Raw genomic sequence first — 17,606 nt, 5'->3', positions numbered from 1 at the left:
TAAAGAATATAACATATTAAATGAATCAATAAGATAAGATACGGATACCTTGTGGAGGCCCATCGCGCATTCTACTCTTGAGCCTCAGATAATGAATCGCAGACTGGGATCGGTCTTTTGGAGCGTATATTATAAAAATGTTGAAGGAAGATGGTGATCAATTAAACATAAACTCTTCGATCCACTCCGCAAATTTTGGGGCATACATGTTAAACTAGGGCAATTATTTTAGTATACATATCATTTCAACAATTTCTTTGAACAGATCCTCCACGGAAAAATCATACTCATGCTCAAGTACCATGGTATCAAAAAGAGGAAGTGATAAGCGGATAATGAGCTTCTTATTACACCGGAAAAACCTGCATATTATGTAATAGGCTGACTTCGAAAGTAGTCAAGGTTTAATGTGACATGCCCTAAGAAAACAGGAGGGTCCTGGTTGTTCTTAACACGAGGGATGTCCAACGGAGAAAGGTCATAAACCGTTATTCACACAGTTTATTGTACAAAATTTTATTCATACAATATTGTTTCATTAATATTATATATATGTATAATATTAATGAAATAATATATATGTGTATATATATATACATACATATATATATACATATATATATATATATATATATATATATATATATATATATATATATATATATATATATATATATATATATATATATATATATACATATAAAAGCATACAATCCATATTTCACCTCCAAGATTCCTGGTGCATTTCATAGGGCTCGGATGACAATTTGTTTATATAAAAGAAGAAATTCAACGCACCGTCAGGTCATCTCAAGCGTGTCGGTAAGCAAACTAAACATGTTTTAACTTTCAACGGCTGCCGCTGACGCAATGCTGGAGTGAAATCAGTAAAATTTGCTTTACCAATTCATTACATATTTGGCTAACAATATAACACAAATTCAATATTTGCGTAGTAAATTACGGAGACAAAAATGTACGAAAAATCTTTATTGAACAGCCCTCGTATAAATTAATTACATAAGATCCAATCCAAGTGCAACCGTAGATTATTTGCCTCTAGCACAGTAATATGTTGATATGTTAAGATCATTCCACTGAAATAATACATATTCTGCCTTGACAAAACAAGAGTCCGGCCTTAATCGGGAATGGTATTTAAAATGAAATGCTAACAGGAATTCCCTTACTCACACTTTAGAGAACAAAAGATGAGAAACTCGTCGTTGCATACAAAATGAATATAACTAAATGACTCTGCCTTAATCAAGTACGCCGAAGTTTTAGTTTCAAACTCAGCGATCAACATTCATATTTTTGATGTGGGAGTACTACTAAAACAACGGGCTATTTCATTTGGCTAATCTGATGAAGAAATAACGTGGAATGTTATTGAGTTTGATTATAATCAGAATGTGCAGTGATTATTACAGATTTAACAGAGGAAAATTTCACTGAGCGATTAAACACGCTTCAGATAATACCCAATAGATCGAATTAGAATATTCTTTCTAGAATTAATTCAAAGTAAATTTAGAGCCAGAGGGTTGTTGCTGAAAATAGGGAGACATCCTCCCTTGCCATGAATATAGCAGGAGGCTAAACTAAAACTTTTTGCCAAGGGGCATACGAGAAACGCGTTTGAATCTGACACTAAGGGAATTATTAGTAACATGCATGGGATCCACGGATTAGGTGACCGTAATAAGTAACGAGAGGGATTGTCAGCGTTTATGGATTCCAATATCATTCCACCTTAATAGAATACGACATCACAGTAAAATCACGCTTAGGCTCATCTACATTTTTAATGGAATAACCTTGTTCCCGTCTGCCGTTCTATATGAGTAAAGGCTTGTGTATTATCAATTGTTGCACACAACCTCTTGAGATTTCCCTGATATGATGTAGATGTAGATATACATACACGTAAATGGAGGTCTAAATGCAATGTTGGTGCTTTGAGTAGGCGTAATCCCTAATTCCAACGTTGTCATGCGCTTCAGGGTCCTATCCTAGCTTGCAAAATGCCCATAATTTATAATATATTGATGCTTCCCAATCATCCCCCTTATTAAATCGAGAGATATCCTGCAAATACATCCTGCAGCATCACTTTGATCTTAAATAACCATTTCCTTTTTGAACATGGCGACACTAGTCAATACTCAAAGGGATATAAACATAGGAAATATCGGATGAAATAGAAAAGTGGCACTCGGGAATTGACGTTTCTGCGTTTGAAAATTCCTGGAAAAATGCTTATGTATCCTCTATGTAGTGAAAATATTTCTCCCAAATTGGCATCCAATCGGAATTTACCAGCAACTTAACTGGGCCCCTGATTATTACCCCATTTACCTTCGGCGCACTTATTTCTTCTTGGTATATGAAATTTACTCGTCCATATTTGTGTGCAATAAATGTTAGGTGTGCAAGTTAATCAAATATAAAAGCGTCATAAATAACCCATATCAGTGAGAAGCCTTGGAATATGAATACGATAGAGCAACGAAAATATTAATTTTCCTCGTTTTTGTGTGTGTTTAACCTATTAACCATGCTCATTTGTGATCAACTAAGAGTCTTTTAACTGCTTCCATAGAGGAGTACGTAAATTTGTAATTCTTTTTCATATTAGAGAATAAAAAACGCAAAAAATTTATTAATTACAATTGATGCTAACTTATCCCGGGATTGATTTAATAATGCGTGATTTTCAATAATATATGTATAGGAACTCGAAGCATTTAAATAGATTTATATTTAATATTGATGATCGTATAAGTATTAATACAGGGTTCGTCCGGAAAATAAGTGTACTGACTACTGATTTTTTCCCGCCGCTCCAGGCGCGCCCAGCACCGCTCTGACGGGCTGCGATTGGAGGGGGGTATGTTGGCAAGCGACGCTGAAAAAGGCAGTCGGCTCTGAGCTGTGGTGTAGTGAGGAGCTCTGTTAATGCGAACCTCCACGCTTCAACCCACGTCACGGAACGCGATGCCGAAGTTTTTGGAGCAGCGTTATTCCATCAAATTTGCGGTAAAGCTTGGGAAATCGTCTACCGAAACTGTTGGTATGATTAACCAGGCTTACGGGGAGTCAGCCATGTCCAGAAACATGATCTTTCGGTGACACAAGATGTTCGTGGAGGGCAGAGAAGAGGTCGACGACGAGTCTTCGAGAGGTTCCCGATGATGCCTTCGCGGGAGCGTTCCAGGAATGGGAACGCCGCTGGAACAAGTGTATCGACTCACAAGGGTCCTATTTTGAGGAATATTAGCTTAAGATATGTAAAAGTGTAATAATTTTTTTTCCTGAGCTCAGTACACTTATTTTCCGGACGAACCCTGTAGAATAAATAAAATATGTTCTCTACATTTGCTATCATAAAGTTATCCATGATTTTATTATTAATGAATTCTTATCCAGATATTTGAGATACGATATCATATTTTTCAATGGTTCAATGTAGATAACATTGTTTTCTAAACAAGGGCATCTATACAATAATCAATTTAGGCCCATGGCTTCCGGCACAAGTAAATGCGGCAACCCTTTTCAATGAATATTTAAGAAAACTGTCTTTAGGGTGAAGGCCAATAAGCATATGTTCACAATAAAATTTTTGATTTTTTGTTATGCAATCATTTAATTAGCTGCTTGGGTTATCAGTTCAAGGATTGATTGGTAGCAACTCTCCAAATTTCCGGCCGATTTGGCAGAGTCGTCATTGGACCCAATTCGTTTCCACTGGTTGCTCCCATCCATTCCGTAACCTGCTGGTTGTAAATCAGGTCAGGTGGTTTACTGTACGTTTTTATTCCCTCTGTGGTACTATATATCTGTAGTCTAGGAGTCTTTAAGATTTTTTTATCTGTTGTGATTCGCTTTTTTGTTTTTGCTGTTCAAAGATATTTTTCTCCATGACTAGTATCGTCTATGATTCAATACCGCAGTAAAATGAAATCCACTGGCAAATTATTATAAATTACCCAAGGAATGTGGTAATTTATACAGTGGTTTTAACAGCTTTGATCGAGTTTATTTTGAGAGCTCAATTGTTTCGTCTTCTTTGTCAAAATGTAGCTTTCCTGTTCGTTTTTCGCGGCAATCTACTCATTTTTCCGTGCATTCGCACACCACCTTTTACCTTCTCCTTAATATTGTTTACTGCCTCCATCAGGCACTGCGTGTATTAGGTAAGAAACAGGGGTAAAAATGAGGATCTATCAAAAGTGATTACCGGCACCAAAAGGATAAAAAAAGGTCTCCAGCCACCGCCTTCTTTTCCCCGAAAAGGGCGTTTATCAATATTTCATAATGGTAGTTCATTCCAATTTCCCTCAGGTTACGTAGCATAATGTTTAAATCCACATTTTAGTAAATTTCTCCATATACAAGGATCCTATAAGTTGGATTTTCTCAATGATAAGTCAAGGAACAAGAAAGTATTTCCTTTCTTGCCCAAAATCCAAACTGATCAGCGCTGAAAAGCAATCTTTCGGTGTTCTATGAGTTTTTCGGTAGATTATACTTGCGCTAATATCCGTCTTGAGTTAAATCATCCAAGCTTTTCTTATTCCTCGGCACTCTTCGTTTCCACTTTGAGGAGTATGGCATTTTTCTGCGAGTCCTTTGGTATTTCTACCGTTGAATGGCTTCCCCCACTCCCTTGTACTTGAGGAAACGGAGATAGAGATTCCCTGGGGGATCGCAGAAAGCGGAAGTGACGAGATGAGTGACAGGTGCTATATGCGCAGAGGAAATGAAATATGGGAGAAACAGCAGTCGACAGCGTTGGTGGCTCCTAGAACGCCCTATCGCACAGTGCGAAGGCGTAGTTATAAATTAAATCATATGAAAAAACAAAATACGACCGAGACAGGCCCCTTCGTACGGTATTGTTAAGTCCATCATGTCAACGAATACTCTTCATCCGTACGCACACTCGCACGGATTCATAAGAGTATTATGACTCCCACCACGCTTCTTCCGCTATAATACTTTCCCGTCTCATTTTACTATTCAAATCTTTTTACTTCTTTCTTCCCAACTCGGTTTCCATATGCTTGCATTTCCTTCTCACATCAGTCTTTTAAATCATCTCAGCTCCAATCCATAGTTTCCTATTCCTTTTCATATTGGCTGTTCCAATAGTTTTGTTGGCGGGTTTAAATATCCTTTTTATTGTTTCCCATCTTTCTTCTAGTTAACATGTCTCCCTGCACTCAGTAATTAAAATTTTCACTGCCTCATGGTACTCTTTTTTCCCAGCAAATGCTTACATACTGGCCGGTATTCCATTTCCTCGTTCGTTTTTCTGTGTTACCGTCTTGTATCTGGCTCTACACTTCATTAATACTAAATTATTTCATGCATCATCTCCTGATAAACTGTATGAATTGATTCCGCTATCCCTAAACTGCGATTTTCAGGCAGACACTAATTGTTTCTCCCCGTGATCATTTCTTACTCCAAAAGCAATCCCCTACTTCCTTCCTATCATATCCCTTCACCCATCTCCGCATTCCAATCTCTCGTTACTCTCAAGTATTTCTATCCAGAGACAAATGCAAGAAATTCTCCAATAAGATCGTTCATCCAGTCTATTTCTTCCTCCCTCTGTTGAATGCAGAACAGAATGATGACTAAGTTTTTTTAATTCAGAGTTAAGCTCTACAGCTAATATTTTATCAATCGCCTCCTCTATGTTTACTACGCTTCTACTTAGCTTTCTATTCGATACCACTTCCAACCCTTGATTATTCTCTTCCCCTCCGCTGTATATTACTTTACACTTATTGCTCTAGTAATCCCCGCTATATCTCTAAATACCTACATTTCCTCATCCATCTTCCGCTTGATATTTTCTAACTTTCTAACGATTACATAACATCCTTATTCTGTCTCGATCCTTTTTTGCGTGGTCCTTGCCGCCTTGCAAGGATTTCATATAATGACACGAGAAGTCTTGCCTCTCCCCCTGACAGGTACGATTCACTGCACATTGGACCGAGTCCCAAAACGCCTCATTTTATTTTCATAGTTGTGTCATCATAAATTTCTGGGATAAATATTTGAGTTATTTTCGCGTTGCCTTCTTCAATAGTGTGTTTTATGTATCATTATCATTTCAATGGTCACCTTTATGCGCCCACCCACTTATGCGGCCACCTCATCAAGAAACCGGCCCTGTGACCACCTTTCGTCTGGCTCCTACTCTTCGACCAGTCGACATGGGTGATCCTACGATATTTGATGGAATTGTCATTTCTCGCGCCAACAAAGATCTAAATATCATCCGAATGCACAAGCTCTTTCACCAGTCAAAGTTATAGTCCACGCAGATGGAACTCCTCTAATATTTACACGATATTTTTTAAGTAAAACTTTTGACTTGAGAAAGAAAAAATAAATTTGCCACAGCTGATCTAGACATTTTTGAATGCATAGAAATATCCTGGCTATTTTCATACCCTTCATTCATCGTTAGTCAACTTTCGCACTCTTATCACGTGTGTTTTCACCCGATACTGTTATCTACGAATCGAGCCACTTATGGTGAGCCCCGAGCGTGCTGTTCCTTCATTTCCTACAGCATTCTCCTCCACCATTGACATTCCCATATCATGTGCTCAGCAGCTTTTGAGTGAAGGATTGGACGATTTCTCGACAATTACCCCACTAAATGTTTCATTTCTTTCTTTTTCAGCTTTTGCCTCGTTTGCACAACATCCTGAAAAATTTGATCTCGCCGAACGACTGTTCCCATCAGTTGTAAGTATATATTTTATATCAGATTACTTTTGACCAATTACTTTAATCAGCCCGAATATCGTTTTGATAAGTGAGTGTATAGTATACCTTGTACGAAGCTCACAAATGATTGCTATTTTTTATTTTTCCCGGTATGGGGGAGGCTTCCTTTTACCTGTGTCACCTGCTCTTTCTTAAATGGATCTAAAATCCATTAAATCAAACAACTTGAGCCTAGATAAACCTTTCTTAATTTGATCGGACTTGGACCCCGATACTCTACCCAACCCTCCTGGCTACCGCTCCATACTCGACATTACTTTTATGAATTGCTAACACACATTAGCACTTGGGTTAAATTCCTCCCAGTGAAAGATCATTTCCATCGTAATCTGGATCGTGAGGCATTTTAATAATGAATATTTCTCCCATGAAAAATAAAACAATAGGATCGGTGGGGCTATTCGAGCGGAAGATATCCTGTAGGGGGTTTGGGGGGGGGGGGTTGGAGGGGCCGAGTCGAGCAATACACACACGCACGCCACGTCAGGAATTCTGTCTAAAGTTGCTCAAATATACATGACCTTGAAGCAGTTTCCCCGGCGGCAATTTTCGCGAGATGATGCGTAAAAGGGGGCGAGGGTCGATGGGGGTGGGAGTGAGTAGTGGGGCCACCCTGCCACCGTGGAGGGTAGAAAAATGGGAAGGTGGCGAGGAGAGGGGAGGAGTTGGAGAGAGAGGACGAGGGTGAGTTGTTTGATGTGAAAGGTGCGCGAGGGATGGTGTAGGAGGTGATGGTGGTGGCCCTGGGAGCGGCGGAAGGAGGAGACAAGAGAAAAGGAGAGCGAGATGCAGATGAATTTAATCAGTGTCACACGTCTCGCAAAAAAAAATCCGCCCAAAATTGAGATTTACCACTCTCGTCGAATATCGCGAGTTCCGCGCAGCGTTATTTGTTTTTATTACTGCCGCCTTTTTTCACGCGCGGCGGTGCGTGCGCGCGTGAGGCTTCCCGTAACATTAGGTATCAGAGGAAGAATGAAAGTGGAGAGGGGTAAGAAGACGATTTCACGAGTCCCCAGGCATCACGTATCGCGTCACTATCACGGATTACAGCTTCAATTTGTTGTTGAACCCTGTGATATACATTCCAACTCGAACAAAAAGTATCAAAAATGAATGACCGATTCATTTCCCACAAATATTTTGATTCAATACGGAGACATGGAATTTCTGTGACGTGGAATCTTAGGTTTGGTGATTTTCCTGATATGTCCTGAATAAAGTATTATTTTTGACGCAGAACCACACAAAGGGATTAAACAATGCACTAATAGACATGACTAAAAGAATACTTAGTATCGTTGATAATCAGAAAATTGTATATCGAGCAAGTTCTCACTGATGCTTCGATTTTCCAAACCTAGTCGAGGGGGAGGGTGGACTTTTGGAAAATCTATCTCTTAAAGATTTAATATTTGCGTATACTAAGATTATCGGCTCGGAGAAAAATGGCTTTAAATTAGAGTCCCCGGGTCAAAACCACAGAAGTGGTAGCCATGGTCATTGGCCATCGCACAGTCGTCTTTTTCATACTGACTACTTAGACGATATGATGGAAATGATTTTAGTGTTTAGAAGTTAGCGCTGGCAAAATGTAAAATTATATCTGTCAAGGGCATGTTTTCCTGCTTACCGGCTTTCAGTTAGTTTCCAGAAAACGTTTATAGGCATGATGAAGGCGTAAAGAATAATTGTTTATGGTAACATATGTGAATACGTTGTATATAATAAAAAATAGGGAAGTAATTGACATATTTACGCTGTTTTATATCTCTCTCCGTACTTTGGCGTTCCTTTTGAATAGTGCACCTTTCCATGCTGGAGTACCGCCATCTTTAAATAAACGAGCGCTACTTTCGAGATGAGAAAACTCACGTAGGGCCAGTCCCGTTCGATCGTGCCGTGAGGACGCAGTAATGAGAACAAGGCGACGCCGAAAACCTGTTTCGTTCATCCTCCCTTCATGTCCCGAGCCCACACCCTGCAAATAACTATATATACGCACAATTTATATCCTCCGCGCGCAAGTGGCTCATATTTCCAGAACCTAGGCGGGCGGAGGAGGTTCGGTCGGGGGTGGGTGGGTGGGTGAGCGTGCGAGATGGGGGGAGGGATGGTGGAGAAAAACGCGACCCCCCTCTCCGCATCCCGCCATCCTCGCATCTCAGCATCCATCCTCCTCCCTTTTTTCCCATCCATCCTCTACGTGGGACTCCATCCCGCGGGCTGTAAATTTCAATTCGCACACCTTGACGTTTTACGGCGGGGCATTACTCTGTGTCGCGCGCGGAATTGCGCCGAGGAAGGGGGAAAGGGGGGGGGGTAGGCATGGGTGGAGTTTCAATTGAGAGGAGAGCACGCGTGCCCAGTTTTTACTTTCTCATCTGTTATGAAAATTTGCTCGTTTCCGTGTAGGCACTCCCTCTCGCTTTGCTCTGTCGGTGTCGGGTGCGGGGAGGGGGTGGGAGGGAGGCGAGAGTGGGACGGGAAGGATGGGATACGAGTGCGTGGTCACATCTAGAACCGGGAGTGGAAGCGTGTAATCGGCGATGGCATTAGTGATGTGGATAGTAATCGGATACGGGCTCGGATCGCGGCCGAGCACGCCGACAGAACTACAAAAATGTAATTTTTCAATGCGCTAAATTGCCCTGCGGGTGAAGACCATTCTGCTTCGGGTATTACATAGGTAAATTTTATGATATGAATTTTCGTTTAAGTTGTTAAATGTCGTCTTGTTATCATTATTACGAAAATATTTGCACAGGCGTTAACGTAGGTTTGGAGACATATATGCATACATATGTATGTATATATATATATATATGCATCCATATGTATGTGTATATATATATATATATATATATATATATATATAGTGGGTCGCGGTAGTCCAGTGGGTAGAGCGTTGGACGGCTGACCGGAGGGTTCCGGGTTCGATTCCCGGGCAAGGCATTCCAGGCACCTCTACCCAAGCTAAAGTGATTTTATCGGGTACCAGGTCTTCCTGGGAAACCATAACCGGCACAAGGAAAGGATCTGGCCCCCTACCCTGATGTGTGAATTTTCACACGCCGTATAGGGCTTAGTACTGGGTGATCTCTACCATCATCTACTAAACCGACCTTCGGGTTGATTATTGTTTATATAATGGTTCAAAATATAAATATATATATATATATATATATATATATATATATATATATATATATATACATACACACTCGTGTGTATATATATATATATATATATATATATATATATATAATGGTTTTCGGAATCAATTGGGACTGCGGATGCCGTTGGGAATTCGTGCTATGATCAAATAATAGTAAAGCCCAAGAAAGGGGTTTTTGTCGGCAAAAGGAACTAATTGCCTTATAAAACTGTATAATTGTACTCAATGTGGCGGGTAAACAAGGGAATCTTGCGGAGGCACGCTTGCCACACAGAGCATTGGAATCCCATAACTTTGTTTTTTAAATGTTTTTGGTTTTAAAGTCAATTTTTTATCCAAATAAATTTATTCCCGCCTTTTCCCCCATTATTTTCTATTTCATGAATGTAGCGTATTGAATTACAAGGGTATAGAAAAGGCGTGGGGTTCGTGATTTGATGAATGAATGAATGCAGTGTCTATGGCTTCCCTGAGGGAAGTAATATAATATCCTTTGCAAAAATAGGTCTCAGTGATATGAAATTTTTGATTATTGTGTAACATTCCATAGACGTACCATGGAACATTGGCCTCTTGCACTACAAAGACAAGCCTTCATACGATTGGAAAGTTCGATAGGCTGAATATCTCCTCTCAAAATTTTCAACGCGATTCCATCTTTCAAAGCTTCTACTAGTGCGAGAATCAGGGACTGTTATGTTTTTTTTAATAAGGCATACTGGTTTAGAGGTTAGAGAGATGGGTTGTTGCCTGGGAGATAGTTTGTGCCTTAGAGGAGCAAGTTCGATACCCATTTGTGTCTTTGGAGTAGCCTCAGATTCACCCAAGCAGTGTGATTGTTCGGTATCTGATAATTAATGGGAAGACATAAGCCCTTCTACCCTGATGCGTGAATTTCACACGCCTTCGGTCTTGGCGTGCGACAAGGAGGTTAAAAGGGGATCGAGATGGTGCGGGGGCTAACGTACTGGCTTCCCACCCTGAGGGCGCGGGTTCAAATCCCGGCGGTGTTGAATATTTTTCAGAGGTATCTCGATCCCTACTTGAGGTGCTTTGTGGAGGGCACTTTGAGTGAGTACGCCGTCCGTCGGATGGGACGTTAAGCCGCGGACCCCTTGGCGCCTTTCGTAAAGAGTAGGCTAATGCCGACGCCGGGTTTCTCTCCACCCTTCATCCTTTCCTGTCCTTCCCCTATGGCGCAAATGACCTTAGCTGTCGGTCGCCTCCCCTCAAAACTACTACTAGGAGGTTAAATAGAAATGATCTTAATATATTAGCAACATACAGAGTCTGGCCCAAAAAGTAAGAAAATGATTTTTCCTGGCGAGGCGGACGACTGGAGTGGGACGATTTGTGGCGGAAAAATGGTGAGAGGAAAGCAAAAAGACGTCCGCCCGCCCGCGTCAGTTGTTTTCGGGCCGCTTCATTCTGCGCATTGCAGCTAGACTGAGCCGCTGTTCGAGGGTCGCCACACTAATTCACGATGGCACTTTCCATGGAGGAATGATATGCGATAAAATTTGTGTTAAACTCGGGATATCGGGTTTGGAGAACATGGCCATGGTTAAGAATCCTTATGGGGTTGGAGAAATGTCCCAAGTGATGGTTTTCTACTTACACACGATGTTCTAGGAGGGGAACGAGGAGGTTGACGATGAGGAATACCCTGGACATCCATCAACAGTGTGATGAAAAAGCGCAAAAAGTAAGATTCAGGCTTAATTTTAATTGATCTTCAAGTGTCATTATGTCAGTAGAAGGGTGAAATATTCAGAAAACCACAGTGCATTGCATTCTTATGGAAAGATTTAGCCATGAGAAAGGTGTGCCAAGTTGATCCCAAAATGGCTGTCAGAAGATTGCTTTTGTGATAATCTTGACTTGGACTTCTTTGACCCTGTGAAAGTGACCCCGAAAATCACATAGCTTGGATAGAGCTTCAGGTTTCGAGAGTGCCTTGTCCTGGAATCGAACCCGGGCCCCTCCGGTCAGCAGCCCAACGCTCTACCCCCTGGACTACCGCGACCCACACACACACACACACACACATATATATATATATATATATATATATATATTTATATATATATATATATATATTTATATATATATATATATATATATATATATATATATATATATATATGTATATAAAATATCTTCGAAATGGAACGCTCTTCGGCGGCACACAAATATATAAAAACACAGATGTAGATTTTTGAATATAGAGACACAAAGAAAGGACACTCACAATTTGTTAATTTTTGTTTCGACAGCACGGCTGTTGTCTTCAGAAACATATATATATATATATATATATATATATATATATATATATATATATATATATGTGCGTGTGTATTATTATATATTTATGTATTATACGGTACTGCCGGTTTTGGCAGTTTTCTGTCACCATAAACTACATTAAAGAATAACCAGATAAAATCAAATAGCTGCTAATGATCTCCATTCACATGGCTGGAATATTAACCTGGAAATACTTGTATTTTGTAACCCGTGATCGTTTAGATTTTTTAATCTCTTGCGTTAGTTTCTGGTCCTATTAACACATGTTTAATGAACAACAGTAACCTAGAGTGGATTAGAGCCTTATCGTTTATCGTGCGTATGGTGTATGTTAATGAATAAATAAATAAATATATATGTATATATATATGTAATATATAGTGAGTTTTATTTAATATTTAAACATGGAATTGCATATTATGTAGGATTAATATATATGATTGAAATTGTCAATAGCACAATTTTCATATTGCAGTGTAATTTCAGTTTACATAAAATAAATTTACACCATTCGGGCGCTCTAGCCGCCCTCTATCATGAGCAAATATTGAAATTTAAAGGCCTCTTTTGTTTTAGTAAAACGTTTATACGACTAAACTTGGTCAAAAGTTACCCCAGGTAAATTCTCAAGTATAGTTAACGTTTGCGCACTCAACCATGGCTATCTCCCTACATTTTTCCTTTTCCTACTCTCAGCTGCCTCAGCCACCTGGTTCTAGTCTCACTCATCACTGGATGAGCGGGCATATTTTACGTGGTTACGAGGACATTCATGGCCACCACCCCCACAGCCGACCGTTAAACTGCTGTTTTTAATAGGCGAGGGTGAGGCTAACGCTCACCAAGTCGCACGACTTGTGAAGCTCACATGTTAATGTCGGGGGGTTAGTTTCTTTACCCGGACCACCTGTGGTTTATTATCATGGAGAATACACTGTTTGATCTTTAGCTGGAAGCTTGCTAACGCATCATCTGGATTTGATTAGGGCACCCTCTAGTGTGTCAAACGCTCTACTCAATAAGTTACTCCACTTACTTGAAGTGGATGCTTCGTTGTTTAGTAATACATGTATAATTATTTTTCCCCATGATAGAGACTACACAGAAACTTGTCCAATCACCTTCGTGAAAGATTAAAATAACGTTAATAGTAAGGCACTAGAAAAATTTTTAGAATGACTAATGATTAAGAAATATTTCTATGAAAGTAGATGATTATGAAAATTGTATTCTTAAATACCCTTTTCCGGTGTCGACTGTGGCTGGGCTTCGCTTGCGCTGCATTGGTATGCTTCGATTCCGCTATCTTTTTATAATAGCTACTTGAAAATGGTACTCATTTTAATTAATTTAGGGATAGAGCGTGAAATTACTAACGCAAATGGTAATACATGCATATACATGTACCATCCAGTAGGTACTAAAAATGGTTGGGCGTTAGCCCTATCAAAATATCGCTGCTTCGGTCCGACAATATCCGCCCATTCAGCGTTAGTAATTGTGCAAACAGCACCTTAAGGGAACAGTGGCGATCGAATGTGTGCATGGAGAACGTGTACCTTTCCAGTGTTAGTGAAGAGGAATGTGAACGAATGACGGCTAGTGAGTTGGCAATTAGCCATAAGACATGAGAAAGAGTTAAACTTATATTAATGGGCGAAAACATGTTGCCCAGAACATCGTCAACAAGACGGATAAATTTACTTGAAAGAACTAACGATAAAATATATATTTTTTATTTTTTTAGCACTGGTCTTGGTTTGATTATATATACTAATATATCCCGGTCTAGGAAATATTTTTGCATTCGTGATCTGCTTGATTCCGCCTTCCCCACCTCTCCTGTGTTCGTCCTTCATGTGTGTTCCTATCCCTTTTCCTTATATCTGTATCTATATAAATGAGTATATATATATATATATATATATATATATATATATATATATATACACATGTATAAAAGGCTAAGATAAACATTGAAATAGGAGGGAAAAACTAGAGCAGGTAGAACAGTTTACGTATCTCGGTAGTGTTTTGGACCAACACGGTCAAAGTAGTAGGGACGTAAGGAGAAGAATTGCGCTAGGTAAGGAGGCTTTCACGAGGAAGAGGGAGTTGATGACAGGGACGTTGAGTAAGGATGTTCAGAAAAGACTCGTAAAAACTTTGATATGGAGCGTAGCTATGTACGGCCCGGAAACGTGGTCATTGAAGCAGAAGGATAGACGTAGATTGGAGGGTTTTGAAATGTGGGTGTGGAGAAGAATGGAGAAGGTGAAATGGACAGAGAAGAAAACAAATGAGGACGTACTTGGTATGGTGGGCGAGGACAGGGGTTTGTTGGGAGAAGTCCTATGGAGGCAGGAAAAGTGGATGAAGGGGGTATTGACCGGCAGTGGGATGTTGAAGACTGTGATAGATGGGAGGATGTTAGGCAAACGAGGAAAGGGAAGGAACAGGATAGGGATGTTGGACGGAATGAAGGGTGGAAGAAGGTACTCAGAGATGAAGAGGGACCTGTTGTAGAGTAGGATGTTGTGTTTTGCTAGGAGTCACAAAATATTTATTTAGGAGCTGTGTCCATCCAAAAACCTACCTTAACCGGTAGATTACCTAAAAATAATAATATACATGTGTGTATATATAATATATGTTATAATAATATATATACATATATAAATATATATTATAATAAAGTAATATACGGTTAAGGTGCATTTTTGGGTGGACTCAACAATCAAATAAATATTTTATATATATATATATATATATATGTGTGTGTGTGTGTGTGTGTGTACACACACACACAAGGATGTGACAGCTGTGTGGGAGCCTAGATTTGAAGTCGAGGAAGTCGAGTGAGGGAAGTTCTTAGTGCTGGCAAGTTGATTTGACTGAAATCTTGCGGTAGAAATATTTAACTCGCCTTTAAGAAAGCACTGGAGTTTATTGATTCGGTCTATTCGTAATACAAAGTTAAGAAAACTGCCGGGTACAACAGCTGTCCCGCGTTAGATTCCTTCCTTCTTCAGTTTCCTCCTCACAGTGCTTGGTTGATTATGATTCACCTTGTTATATCTTGTTAAACGCAACTAAAGGCTAACTCAGCTGTTTTTGTATTAGTTCTTATGTTAAACAAGGGTAGCATGCATTGGTAGCCTCTAATGATAGGTTTACGATAAATACAAATACAGTGTAGGATTTCATGAGCGAATATTTCTGGCGCAGATATCATGTACACTATATTTTATGTACAATATATTGAAAAATCACGTAAATGAATATCATAACAAATTGCATAATCTTTTCATGCAATGGTATTTTAAAGTTGTCATTTTGGGAATATTTACATCGAGCATAAAAATACTCTTTTCCGATTCTCCAGTCTCTTTGCCCCATTTGCTTAGCCAACTATTCTCTCAATTGTCGCGCAATGGAATTCGCTACGTGTAACCCACGAGGGAGGTTTACATCTACTTCTCATTTCGTTGACAAATAAAATGCAGAGATAGAATGAATACAATTTATTTTACTTAGTCTTTCTCTAGTACCCTGCAAGCCACCGCTTTGGTATGTGGCAGGGGATGAATACACACCAGGCTAATTTTGACCTGAATAAATCCGAAAGCAGCTTTACTCAAGTGGCTTTCTAAAGATGCAAAAACATAAGAATCCTCCGAAATCTAGAGTATAAATTTGACTACCCTATGTCGCAACGGTGTGCATTCTATATCCTAAAAACCGACGGAGTATATCTTTTATCGAAGGAGTATCAAATTTCAGCTATACGATATTTAGAGAATTCATTACAATAGGATTTTTGTCCTCTAGTTAAATTGGTGTTATATTTTAAGTTTCAGTAAAATGTGTTTCCGTCATTGGGGTTTCAAATCGGAGAATTATATATGGGGAAATAATTTTTGATTCGTGAGTTGTGAATACAAACTTAATCTGTTATTTTTGAATGAGTGATCTGCCAAAGGCTATTTTCAGCTGAAGTGAATCTCGTTCCTGTATGTTTCATTTTGGCTGTGATAAGACCTACGCAAAACACTGCAAATTAAATTCATAGAGTACGAGTATTGCAGCTTTGATTTTTCTTGCACTACATATATGAAATGTTGAGTCAAAGATTAAACATGATTAAAAAATGAAGTGTGCCGCCTGATGCGTTTTGCTCTCAACTGGTATTTGTAAGGCAGGGAGTGTAGTGAATGAATTCTATTTATACAATAAGTATTAACGACAACGACTCTGTCATGAGTCAAATGTTAACACTCTTCTAAAAATCTATTGTCTTGCCCTGACGGCGTCAATAGAAGTTTAGTCCTCGATAGAAATAAAGGGTAGCATACATTTTTAACAGTACGTCACGAAAAACGTTTCGTCCTTATCCGTCATATGCTGTGAGGAAAGTATATTTTATGAAATTTTAGAGCAGTCCATGAAAGTTACGGGCACAAGTGTAAAGCATTTTTGTATTAAAATAGGTTCGTCTAAATATGAATTAAATCACAGTATCTATACTGGGAATAGCACATATTTTAAAATTTGCAATCCGTTCATGGTTAATTTAAAACACCAAAAATAATTAAGTCGCAATCAGAATGCGCGGAATAAACCAGGCTAACGGGTGATGAGATAAATTTGGAAATTAGCAATCGCGTTTCCTCGATATCAAGTTCCAACTCCATCGTGCATAAATCCTGCGTCGCAATAGGAATAGGTACTTACGCCGTTATCAGCAAAATAAATTGGGACGTTAATAAACAGATTCAGCTCTCTATTCGGGGAGTACGGGATGTTTGATAATGTTCTCATTAATGTTAGCTAAAACAAAACATAGGATTCAATCCATTTCATAATTTGCCTACACAACATCCGGAATCTGCAAGGGTCCCAATTTAGCGTAGAATATGGAGAGATAGTAAAATTATATCGGGGGGGGGGGGGGGGAAAGGAGCGGGCTGATGTCCGCTGTAATACATGATGTCTAGCGTCCGTCGTTTAAATGGAGTCGATCATCAGGTTTCCGCTTCAATGCTACAGCGAAGTGTGTGTGGACGTGAACACAATTTTAGAACGGGTGAATCTGTTGACGTCTTGATCCCCACGAATCCCATTAGCATGTAGGCTGTTGATTTAAAGTCAAAGTCCTCGTGTTTCCGTCATCCCTCCCAGCAGCCCGTCCTGTCCCCTCCCATAGCACAAACACTTCCGCCAGGTGGAAGCGCCTTAGTCATCGTCACCTCAGCCTCGACGACGTAAACACTTGACACCGTCTGAGCCTCGACCT

Source organism: Hetaerina americana, unplaced genomic scaffold, assembly GCF_022747635.1.
Source record: "Hetaerina americana unplaced genomic scaffold, ioHetAmer1.1.p SCAF_10, whole genome shotgun sequence".
In the NCBI taxonomy this organism is placed as follows: Eukaryota; Metazoa; Arthropoda; class Insecta; order Odonata; family Calopterygidae; genus Hetaerina; species Hetaerina americana.
The sequence above is the reverse complement of the archived record's forward strand: the minus strand, read 5'-3'. Positions refer to the sequence as shown.